An 11393-nucleotide genomic window follows, 5' to 3' on the forward strand; every position below is an offset into this window, starting at 1 on the left:
CTGACAACTGAATCTAACTACCACAAGAGGGATAGAAAGATGAAAGGTGATGGTGGAGTTAAAAGAGAAGACAGGGTTTAACAAATTAATATGATTGTTGAATCAAAACATTGATATATCTTTTAATCTCTGGTATCTTAGAGTAGCTAGATGTATAAACCTAAAATTGTGGGATTGTAACCCATGTCAAACTCTGAGATATGTTCTACAACTAATTGTGGTCTTGTGCTTTGAAATTAATTGCTTTTTGGTATACATGTTATTTTTCACAAAAAAAGAGAGAAAAAGTTGATTGTGGTGATAAAAAAATAATTAAGCCTTCTATTCTCCTATATTCTGGAGCAGGTAGAAGGAAAAATTTGAGAAGTTCATCTTGTAGCCCGAGACAAACTTTGGGATCTGTCCTGTAACTGCTTATTGAACAGTGCTTTGAAAACTGTTGCTTTTTATTTCTTTGCTTTGTATATATTTTATGCTATACAACAAAAAGTTAAAAAAAAAAAGAAAGTGAAAGGATGGAAAAAGATGTTCCATGCAAGCTGTAACCAAAGGAAAATAGGAGTAGCTATAGGAATACCAGACAAAACAGACTTTAAATGTAAAAACATCACAAGAGACAAAGAAGGTCACTATGTACTAATAAAAGGGACAATTCACGAAGAAGGAATAACAATCATAAATGGCTATGTTCCCAATCAAGGATCTCCAAAGTACATGCAACATATATTGACAAAGTGAAGGGAGCAATAGACATTTCAAAAATAGTAGGAGACTTCAAGACAGCATTCTCCTCTACAGACAGAACAACAAGACAGAGGATCAGATATCAATAGAGAGCTTAAATAATTTGATAAATGGGTTAGACCTAACAGACATATACAGATCATTATATCCCCAAATACCAGGACATACATACTTCTCTAGTGCTCATAGAACATTATCCAGGATAGATCATATGCTGTGGCACAAAATCTTTATAAATCAGAACCACTGATATTATTCAAAGCACTTTCTCTGATCAAAATGGAGTGAAGCTGGAAATTAATAATGAATGAAGGACTTCCAGGAAGATGGCTGAATAGAGAAGCCTGAGATTAGCCCTGCTCCATGGAACCATTAGAGAAGGGACAGGAGGGTGACTGAGTGGCAATTCAGGAGTACAGATGACCTGGGAGAGCCTTCTGCATCACATGGGGCAACCCTGGTTGCAGAGGCTGAGACAGAAAGCTGGAGCCTGATGCAGAGGCATGGAGCCCATGGGAGTGCACAGATGGGAGCTGGGGACTAGGAAGTAAGCCAGACCATTTTCCTTGGACATGCTACCCTCACCAACACACCCCCATGACTGGTGACACACTCCACACCCCAAGCACCTGAACTCCATCAACCACTCCCATTCCTTGTGCTCCAGGTGCCCCCACCCCACAAGCCCCCAGTGCACCTACCTACCCCAAGCCCCCACCCCAAGTGCAGCTAAATCCACCTATCCTGCACCCCCTCCAAGCACTGCCTTCCCCTCCCTATTCCCTGCAGGCTGTTGCCAGTGCATAAAAAGGTTGCAGGCACTAACCTCCATACCTAGGCTACACTACCACCCTGCCCATAGTGTTGCATAGCCTCATCCTGCCCCCCCCGAGCTTTGCATATCAGCTTATACCACTCCTATGCCCACGCATGTGCACAGGCCCCAAATCACATCATTTAGTTTTGGGAAGCACAGTTTACAGCGGTCCTAGAATCGCACATGCACACGCACCTCAGCCACATTTCCAAGCTCTGAGAAAGTGCTGAACTGTACAGCCGGGTCACATTTGCCCCCAGCCCATGAACGCAAAATGCTGACCTACTGCCACAGCTCTACACATGTGCATAAAGGGCCCCATTCCTTAGTCGAGTGGACACCAGATTTAGGTCCCCCAGACTGGTGCACCCACACAGCTTTGTACTCCCTGACTGCTGGGTGCTCACATTCTCAAGCATCAGCATAACCTCCCTAACCCATGCTTATACTTCCCTGTAACAACCACGGCACCGAGTGCCCAACACCTTACCCTGCTCCCTGCTGTACAACTATCCTGCAAATACAAGGCCTTAGACTACTAAAAGAAATCAATTCCCAAAGTAAATAAATCAAAATATTTGCATTCCATGAATACAGCAGATGATCAATAAGCGTATCACAATGCAGACAGATACAGTCCTGTTTAATGACCAAATTAAAACACCAGAGGAGACAGATGTTGGAAAAACTAATAAAAGATGTTCCTACAACTCTACTTAATAAAATAAGTGGGATAGCAAATGACATGAAAGAGATCAACAGGACAGTGAAAGAGCATAAAGAGGAATTTGAAAGAATAAGTAGAAAAATAATAGAAATCACAGACATTAAAGACTCTGTTGAGCAAATAAAAAATATACTTGTGCTGGTTTGAAAGGTTGTATGTCCCCTAGAAAAGCCATGTTTTAATCAAAATCCCATTCTGTAAAGGCAAAATAATCCCTATTCAATATTGTATGTTTGAAACTGTAATCAGATCAGCCTCCTGGAGATGTCATTTAATCAAGAGTGGTTGTTAAGATGGATTAGGTGATAACATGTCTCCACCCATTTGAGTGGGTGTTGATAAGTTTCTGGAGTCCTATAAAAGAGGAAACATTTTGGAGAATGAAGGAGATTCAGAGAGAGCAGAGAATGCTGCAGCACCACGAAGCAGAGAGTCCACCAGCCAGCAAACTTTGGAGGTGAAAAAGGAAAATGCCTCCCAGGGAGCTCAATGAAATCATAAGCTAGGAGAGAAAGGTAGCAGTTGACACCATGTTCACCATGTGCCCTTCCACCTGAAAGAGAAGCTGTGTTCACCATGTGCCTTCTCAGATGAAAGGGAAACCCTGAACTTCATCGGCCTTCTTGAACCAAGGTATCTTTTCCTGGATGCCATTGATTGGACAGTTCTATAGACTTGTTGTGATTGGGAACATTTTCTCAGCCTTAGAACTGTAAACTAGCAACTTATTAAACTTCCTTTTTTAAAAGTCAATACATTTCTGGTATTGCATTCCAGCAGCTAGCAAACTAGAACAATACGAAAAGCACACAACACCAGATTTGAAGAGACAGAAGAAAGAATAAGTGATATAGAGGAACATGATAATTGACTTCGAAGACTCAAAAGAACAAATGGCAAAAAAGATGGAAAAAATTGAATTGGATTTCAGGGAAATGATAGACAAAACAAAGTGCACAAATATAAGAATCATTCATACTGCAGAAAGAGAAGAGAGAAGTAGAGGGCTAGGAAGTGTAGTTGAGGATATAATGGAGGAAAACTACCTAACCATCATAAATATCATAAATATAAAAGTCAAAGAAGCCCAAAAACACCAAACAGAATAAATCCAAATAGGCCTTCCCCAAGGCACATACTAATCAGTCTGTCAAATGTTGAAGAGAAGCAGAAAATCATAAAAGCAGCAAGAGAAGAGCAATCTATTACATACAAGGGAAACCAGATAAGACTGAGTTCAGACTTCTCAACTAGCATCCTGGAGGTAAGAAGGCAGTGGAGGATATATCCAAGATCCTTAAAGAGAAAGACTTCCAGCCAAGGATTCTGTACCCAGCCAAATTATCCTTCAAAATTGAGGGAGAAGTTAAAGTTTTCACAGACAAAGAAGTACAGAAAGAATTTGTCAACAAGAGACTTTCCTTACAAGAAATACTAAAAGGAATTCTGCTGGCTGAAAAAGAAGAGACAGGAGAGGGGGGTCTGAAGGAGGGCTCAGAATTGAAGAGTACCATTAAAGGTAATTTGGAATTAAATTAAAGGTAATTGGAAATTACCATTAAAGGTAATTGGAAATCCTTCTGCTTTTGTAGTGGTTACCTAGTGTTCTAGTTTGCTAGCTGCCAGGATGCAATATACCAGAAATGGAATGGCTTTTAAAAGGGGGAATTTAATGAGTTGCTAGTTTACAGTTCTAAGGCCAAGAAAATGTCCCAATTACAACAAGTCTATAGAAATGTCCAATCAAAGGCATCCAGGGAAAGATGCCTTGGTTCAAGAAGGCCGATGAAGTTCAGGATTTCTCTCTCAAGTGAGAAGTCACATGGCGAACACAGTCAGGGCTTCTCTCTTGGCTGGAAGGGCACATGGCAAAAATGGTGTCATCTGCTAGCTTTGTCACCTGGCTTCCTGTTTCATGAACAGGCGGCATTTTCCTTCTTCATCTCAAAGGTCACTGGCTGGTGGACTCTGCTTCTTCTCATGGCATTGTCGTTCTGCTCTCTCTGAATCTCTCATTCTCCAAAATATTTCCTGTTTTATAGGACTCCAATAAACCAATCAAGACCCACCCAAATGGGTGGAGAAATGTCATCCCTTAATCCAGTTTAACAACTACTCTTGACTAAATCAAATCATCCAGGGAGATGATCTGATTACAGTTTCAAACATACAGTATTGAATAGAGATTATTCTACCTTTATGAAATGGGATTTCTATCAAAACATGGCTTTTCTTAGGGGGCATGCTTTCTTTCAAACCAGCACACCTAGCAACTGGAGCTTTGCTGAGTTGATGCCAGGAGTGTTTGATTGGAGTTGCTCAATAGCATTAAAATTCATTGCACTTTTTGAGTAGCTGAAAAGCTGCTAGATACTGGTCCCTGAGGGTCTCTGGCAGTGCAGAGGTGGGCATGATGGTGGGGTGACCCCAAGGGGTGTGGGTTTGCCTGGGTCAGGGAGGCGTGTTCCTGTGTGGTGGTGTTTCTTCTGCTGTATGGAGAAGAATGACATGATTCACACTGAAGAATGGAGAGCGTTTATTTGCAAACATCCTTGGCACTTGCTTCAGTAGTGCTTACCCTGAAATAGGAACGATACAGAAAAGTAGAACATAGCTTGTCTGTGAGTAAGCCCCTCACATTTGTGTGCATTCCACAATTTCAGAATTAGAAACCATATATGTCTGGGACACTGGCTTATAGCTGACTCAGATCAGCCCATTTCCACTGGCCCAATTTGCACTGGCCCAATTATTTTTATGTTTTAAAATAAATCCAATATATATCTCTGAGCACAGGTTGCATGCAAGACTCTGGTTTGAGTGCTGTGGAAGTGAAAATAATGTCGTTTTGCCTCTATCATTCATTCATTCAGCCAAGGAATATTTATTGACAACACCATTTGTCAGGTGCTCTACTAGGCATCGGAACACAGATGTAAATAAAATTGACCTATTTCTTGTCCTGCTGGTATTCCATTCCAGTGGAGCTCGTGACCTAATAGGGAAGAGATGTGTAGCCCTTTGGGGGAGGAGAGAAGAGAAGAGAAAGAACTCCAGTGGGAGGTGAACAGGGATTTTTAACAACAACCCAGGGAAGCCCAGAGTTGCCAAAATATGCATTTCTGGATGCTTGGCTGTGAATCCCACCCATCTTATGTAGCAGACTTGATTCCAAGTCTCCCCAGCCCCAGGTACCCAGCTGGGCTACAGTAAGTTAAGCCAAAACTCTTACTCACCCACATGGATCATGTCATTAAAGCCTCACCTCTTTCCAAGTCTCTCCCTCTCCTTCAAGGAGGCTCTGAAGTTTCTCACGTGGTCTCCAGAATTGCCATTCCCTGGGGTGCCTAAGCAGTCAGTGCGGGGCTCTTTGAAGGCCTGTGACAGTGGAAGGAAATGACCGAAGGTGTCTTTAATTGGTTGACAGCAAATTGAGTGAAGAGAAGTGGAGTGCTTGGCAGCTGTCATTTTGCTTTATTTATTTTTTGGCCGATTAGTGGCTTTTTCCAATTTTGGGGTAACAGTTCCTCCATTTTACTTTGAGGAACCTCCCTACCCATTCTCAGTCTTTGTGACTTGGGTGGGACTGACTTAACCCCCACCTCAGGTGGTGGTTCTGTGGGTTAGGTCTGGCCAATGAGAATGCATATAGCACATTGTTCTACCGTTGTAGAACTTTTGCTGGAAGCATGGGGGAGGTACCTTCTTACTGGAGGGATTGTCAGTGGGTAAGGTGTAAGCCCAGAGCTATGTTTGCCATCACATGAGGAAAGTGTGATTGAGAGTGAGGTCAACTCAGAGACAAGAGAGCAGAGAGATGGAGAGCATTATTTGGTATCAGTGAAGCTCTGGATCCAGTCTTGCACAAAGCCTGCTTTCCTGTTACATTGTCAACAAATTAATACTATTAATTAATAATAATAATTGTTATTAATTATTATTAAAGGTAGTTAAGTTGGAATTTCTGCTGCTTTCAGAGAAAAAAGCCCTGGCTAAGACAGTGCGATCTTAATTGCACAGGTAAGAAATATCAAAGCTTTTACCCAGACAGTACTAAAGTAATAGAAGTTAGGGATATTTTTGAGAAGAACTAAAAAGAATGTGGTGGGTGAAGGAAGAGGGATGAGTCAGTAAGATTTAGAGGCTTGAGCCTGATGGCAGAGTCCTTAACTGAAATAAGAAAATCAGGAAATGATCTGGGATGAGGTCCACGGGAGAGAGTGGAACTCTTTGTAGAGTGACCATGGGCTTTGGGCCACATGGTTGGACATTTGGGACTGATGCGAGGGAGAGAGACAATTTCCAAAATGGGATGCAATAATTAAAAAAAAATTGTGCATGAAATCACTAAAGGAAAGCTTAGGGGTTGTGGTGTGTGTGGGTTTGATGCTCTTATGTACTCCAGAAAATTGTATTTTTTTTCTTAACCAATTTTGTGGGGGCACACCTGTTGTTGGATGGGATCTTTTTGATTATGCTGTTTCCATGGAGATGTGGCTCACCCAAGTATGGGTGGGACCTTTTTTTCATTCTTAAACAGATTTAATTATTTGAATTGCATAAAAGGGGATAGTACATTTAAATCTCTGCTATATCACAAACTTCTATTTTTATTTTAGTCGTTGTTGTTTATCTTATTAAAGATGCACTAGTTCTCCCATCTTCAGGTTTATGGCTGGAGAATGTGGGGAAAACAGACATTCAGAACAGAATAGAAAAAAGAAGCAAGAGTCTGTTCTGTTCACCAGAAAGCCTTCTCAGCTGGGACCTTTTGATTAGGTGGTTTCCATGGAGATGTATCTCTACCCATTCAAGGTGAGTCTTAATCTGTTTCTTGGAGTTCTTTAAGAAGGAACCATTCTGGAAAAGTCTGAGCTGACCCAGACAGAGACATCTGGGGATGCAGAAAGCAAAAGCCCCTGGGAAAGCTGTTTGAGACCAGAAGACAGAGAAGTAGAAGGTGCCAGCCCCATGCCTCCCAGCTGACAGACGTGTTCCAGACAGCGCTAGCCTTTCTTGTGTCAAGGTATCTTTCTCTGGATGCTTAGTTTGGACATTTTTTAACTGGCTTAGGATTGTAAACTTGTAACTTAATAAACACCATTTTATAAAAAGCCAACCCATTTCTGGTATATTGCATTCTGAGCCTTAGCAAACTAAAACAGAGTTTGAAAAAAAAACAGGTAAGAAAAATGGGTAGAATCAAGGAAAGGATCTCAGCTTAGGACACAGAAGGAGGAGGCAAAGCCGAGGACAGTGATTTCCTGTCCTGGTGGCCCTGATCCCTGGGGATCCACTGCTCTTTTGCTGCTTAAAGACAGTCCAGCCTCACCCCTTCTGACCGTTTTCCCTAGTCACACACCAAGGCTGCCCTTTCCCGTGCCCACATTGTTTCCCACTCACCACATTTTATTGCCATTATTTCCATGAGTCTGCTTCTGCAACAGAGGGGGCATGGAGTCAAAAGCCAATCATTCTGACTCGAGAGTCCTCACTTTAACTGATGGGCTTTGCCATGATGATTTCTAGCCTGACTGTGGGTAGGGCAATTGAGACCATCAAGTGAGGCAATTTGTATGAAATGGCTTTGAAAACCGTAAAATAATATGTGAATCTAAGCTGATGTTATTATTCAAAGTCTGTTACTGTCCTTGCATGTTTGTGTGCATCTAAGGTAGCACTGCTGCAAATGTATATAGTGTTTGTACATATGTGTAGTAAAGCATATGTATGCATAAATAGAGACTAGCACTACTCTTTTATTATGTGGAAATATAAGTTTATTCATACATGTCTACATATGGGTGTGGATGTGTATTTATTTCAGTTCTCAGGAAACATTTGTCTTTCACAAGAATTTAGGCACAAAAGAAGCCTCTGTGATGTGTTCTGGAATGGAACTTTGCAAATATCCACAGTGTCATCTTGGCTGTTGATAATAATAATAGTGGGTATTTTTTTTGCCTATAAAGCCCAGCCCCAGCATTGTCCTGTTTGTTGTCACCACAGGTGGGATCTCCCTGATTGTGTCATGTTTACATGTTGGGAAAATCACAGACTTTGGTGTTGTGCCGACCTGGGTTTCCATCCTGCCCATGGCCCACTATCCTGAGCACATTATATAACTTCCTGAGACATGGAGTTCTCACCTGTGAACGGAAACTGTAATACCTGCACTTTAGAGCCTGGCTGTGAAGATTCAACAAAATAATAGTTAAAAGGGCTCAAACATAAAATACGCTCAATGAGGGATCCCTTTCTTTTACAGGGGAGAAAACTGGGCTCCCCAGAGGCTGCATGATCTTCGTAGAAATTCACGGACTGTGAGTGTCAGAGCTGGGACTTAAGAGCCCGACCACTGAGACGAGGGATATGGTACTTTCTGGTCACCCTGTGTTCATTCTTTATTGCCAGTGATGCTCTAGAATGCCACTTATGGAGTCTTTCCCCTTGGATGTTCCTGATGCCCAGCTGTTCTCAGGGTGTTTCCTTCTGGGTCATTTTCCTGCTCACCCCTGGTCGACCTCTATGGCCTTGTGCTGGGGTCACCCGCTTCTCCAGCCCTTCCCTTTCCACTCTGACTCCTACATGTGCAGGTGGGAAGAGTGGGTCTGATCCTGACTCACGTCGTGTGGTTTTGCAGGGCCCAGAAATGTGGCTGATACTCTGAATCCTTTTTCCAGCTGCTTAAATGCTCCTTCTCCATGTTCTCAGAATCACCCCAAGTTTTGCTCTCATCTCATGGTCTTCGTCACACTGAATGACAGTTGTCTGCTGAGGCAGAGCCTGTGGTGGCCCCAAATGTCCATGTCCTCCAGATTTCCAGACTCCCTTGCAGTTCATTTGGGACCCTGCAAGGGTGTTCTGATGTGGGACCAAGTGACACAAGCCCCATCCAGACCATCCTTGCAACCGGCCCATGTGACTCTTCTGTCATTTCTTTCTGCTGCTAGAGAACCTGAGAACAGGCCACAGACTCAGAGCTCAGCTCTAACGTGGGCAATTTGAGGGTTTGTTTCTGCTGGATAATCTAGACTTTTGTGATGAATACACTTTTTTCTGTTTTTTAAATTTATTTTTAAGCTTACACACAGTGAGAATTGTGCTTTCTGGTGTATAGTTCTTTGAGCTTTGACAAATGGATGGAGCCACATAGCCATCATCACAATTTAGGGTTCAGTCCAGTTCCATCACCTTTACTTCACCTTCATAGTCAGACTTTCCCCAACACCCTGAATTCCTGGAAACCACTGATTTGTCTTCTGTCCCTATCATTTTGCCTTTTCCACAATGTCATATAATGGACTCACACAGTATATAGACATTTGGGGTTGGCTTCTTTCACTGAACACAGTGCGTTGCATTTCACTCTTGCCTGCTACTGCATGTTTCCACAGTTCCCTCCTTTTTGTTGCGTGTTCCATTATATGGATGTGCTGCAGCTTGTTTGTTCACCCTTGTGGGACACATGGGTTGTTTCCAGTTTTGGGCAATTATGAATAAAGCTTCTATGAACATTTGCATACAGGATTTTGTGTGAACAGAGGTTTGCATTTCTCTTGGGTAAATACCTTGGAGCAGGATTACTGGGTCAAAACGGAAGTGCATGTTTAACTGCCGCATAATTTTCCATTATGATGTAGAATAGGAGTGTTGGGAGTGGGCATCCTTGCGCATCCTTGCTTTATTTCTGTTCTTAGGGGAAATCATTTAATCATTCACCATTAAGTGAAAGTGATATTATCTGTGGTTTTTTGGTAGATGCCTTTTATCAGATTAAGGAAGTTCTTTGTTATTGCCAGTTTGCTGAGAATTTTTATAATGAATGAAAACTGAATTTCGTCAAATGTATTTTCTGCACCTGTGATTTTCCTTCTAGTTCTGTTAATATGGTGACTCACATTAATTTTTTTTTGAAGCTTTACATTTTGGGGATAAAACCCACTTGTCATGATATTACCTTTTTAATATACTGCTGGGTTTGTTTTACTAATATTTTGCTGAGTATTTTTGGCATCTGTGTTCATGACGGATATTGGTGTAAAGTTTTATTTTTTTTGTAATATCTAATTCTGGCTTTGGTGTCAGGTCAATACTGGCCACAATAAATTAATTTGGAAGTATTCTTTACTTTTCTACTTTCTGGAAGATAGTGCATAGAATTGATATTACTTCATCCTTATATGTTCCTTATGTGGATATGCAAGTGAAGCCACTTGGTCCTGGAATTTTATTTGTGGGAAGGTTTTTTATCTACACAGTCACTTTCTTTAGCATATATATTTAATAGATATATCTTCCATTTATCTATATCTTCTTGACCAAGCTCTGGCAGTTTCTATCTTTCAAGGAATTCATACATGCAGTCTAAGTTAGGAGTTGATCTGTTTTATAAAGTTTGATTGGAACATTTGTTTACATCTTGTCCATGCTGCTTTTGTGCTACCTTGGAGGAACTGAGTTGACACAGAGACTGTATGGCTGCGAAAGTCTGAGATATTTGCCATCTCATCCTTTAAAAAAAGCTTTGCTGATTCTATTTCTGCATTGTTAAATTTATTCCATAAAGATCTTTTTATCATATTGCCTTATTTTCCCTATTATCTATAGACTTTTTAGTGTCTATAAATGAGATCTTTCTCATTCTTTATTTTGGAAATTCCTGTTTTCTCTCTTTTCCTTCATCAGTCTGGCTAGAGGTTTAATTTTATTGATCTTAAAGAATCATCTTTGGGCTCATTGCTTTCTCTCTGTCGTTTGTTCATGTTATCTGTTTCATTGTTTCTTTTTCCTCTGATGCTTATTATCTCCTTTCTTCTGTTTACATTAGGTTTAAGATGCTTTCTTCCACCTAATTCTTAAGATGGAGGTTGAAATCATGGATTTCAGACCTCCCTTATTGTTTTAATATAAGTATTCAATGTTGTTTTAGTTTTCTGAAGCTGCCAGAATTGCAATATACCAGAAATGGATTGGATTTAAAAAAGAGAAATTTATTAAGTTGCAGGTCTACATTTGTAAGGCCATAAAAATGTCTAAATTAAAGCATCCAAAGAAAGACCTCTTAACTCCAAAGAAAGAAAGGGCCTATGAAGTTCATGGTTT

The 11393-nt window shown here is 41.0% G+C and overlaps 1 long non-coding RNA gene across 1 annotated transcript; it reads right to left on the minus strand.

Annotated features, from left to right (window-relative positions):
- Nucleotides 1-5168: 5168 nt before the first annotated feature.
- On the minus strand, nucleotides 5169-8087 carry LOC143683089 (uncharacterized). Its single transcript, XR_013175408.1, has 3 exons — nucleotides 7692-8087; nucleotides 5554-5666; nucleotides 5169-5307 (listed from the first exon to the last, which is right to left on the minus strand). It is a non-coding gene; the product is annotated as an uncharacterized LOC143683089 (long non-coding RNA).
- Nucleotides 8088-11393: the final 3306 nt, after the last annotated feature.

This window comes from Tamandua tetradactyla, chromosome 1 (assembly GCF_023851605.1).
Source record: "Tamandua tetradactyla isolate mTamTet1 chromosome 1, mTamTet1.pri, whole genome shotgun sequence".
NCBI lineage: Eukaryota > Metazoa > Chordata > Mammalia > Pilosa > Myrmecophagidae > Tamandua > Tamandua tetradactyla.